This window comes from Lucilia sericata, unplaced genomic scaffold (genome assembly GCF_015586225.1).
Source record: "Lucilia sericata isolate MDLA Ls3-8-SP2 unplaced genomic scaffold, ASM1558622v1 Contig000913F_arrow, whole genome shotgun sequence".
Classification (NCBI taxonomy): domain Eukaryota; kingdom Metazoa; phylum Arthropoda; class Insecta; order Diptera; family Calliphoridae; genus Lucilia; species Lucilia sericata.
This window is the reverse complement of record NW_023994900.1, coordinates 112,501-113,871: the sequence shown is the minus strand read 5'-3', so window position 1 is coordinate 113,871 and position 1,371 is coordinate 112,501.

Genomic DNA, 1,371 nt, shown 5'->3' with positions numbered 1-1,371 from the left:
TGTCAAAGGCTTAACACAATTATATTGACAATATAATTACTTTCCTCTTAAGGTCACACTTCAGTTAAAATTAATAACATTCAGTATTTTTTAATAAATTTCAACTAATTAATCTATTGTTATAAACCAATTAACAAATTTGTTAGCATGAAAATTATGTTTGAAATATTTTGCGCGGCAAACGTATTAAGGAAGTTAACTACAAACAATAATTAATCCCAAATAAAGGTATTAAAAATGAAAAACTCATGTAATTGTCAAATAAAATACTTCAGAGTAACACGATTATTAAATGCTTAAACATTAATCAACACAAATACATAAATAATAAATGAAAACCTATTAAAAAGAAACAAAGTAATATGTAATTACATGCAAAAAAGAAACGGCAGCAACATTGTTGATTTTTCTTAATAAACATGTGTTTCTATTAGAACGTATGGAATATACTAAAAACAACAACAAAAAATAAAATCCATGACTACGTGACATTAGCAACCGTTATTTTGTAAACAAAACACTATATTTAATAGTAGTAGTAGTTCCGCATCCGTTCTTAACGCCAACTTGCTGGCAATTTTTTGTTCTACGCAAAACACAATTTTTATGCAAAAACAAAAACAATAGCCATTCTATTTGTTTGTTTTTTTATTCTAAATTTAACATATATTCTAAAAGGTGTGTCTACAGCTCCTCTAACTGCGTTTTTTATTTATAAACAATATTCCACCAAACAAACAAAATATGACCTTGACAATGGCTTTTAAAATTGCATTTAATAATAACATAGCAACAAATAATAACAACAAAAGTAAATACAAGTAATAAAAGACAGAAAAAACAAGCATCATGGTTTGTTATTTAAGCTTTAACAAACGTTTAGCTGTGCGTGTGCTTTAAACTGTGTAAATGTTTTCTTATATGACAGTGTTTTTGTTTTACGCACAACTCTTGTTTTCTTACAACAACCACGCTGTAATCAATATTACAACAATTGCTCTACAATTGCATTCTATTTGCTTTTTTTTAGTTTTCCTTACAACTCCACCTCCTTCTCCTAAGTATTAGACAAGTGCAAATTATAGAAAACAGCAACCAAAAACTACTGTGAAAACTTGTTTGTTTGGTTTTTTCTTCTTCTTATTTTTGTAAACATTTCAATGGAGTCTTATTGACAGGAATTTAGTTTTGTTTTGTTTATTTTGTTGTATTAAATATGTTTGTTTATTGGTCTTAATTCCTTTAGGCCTAAACATGACGTTTTTTCAACTTGCTGTTTTTACAAATTTTAAACATTTCAAATAAAATTGTTTCTGAAAGATACCCTATTTTTGGCAATAGAGTTAGTTAGTTAGTTAGTTAGTTAGTTTG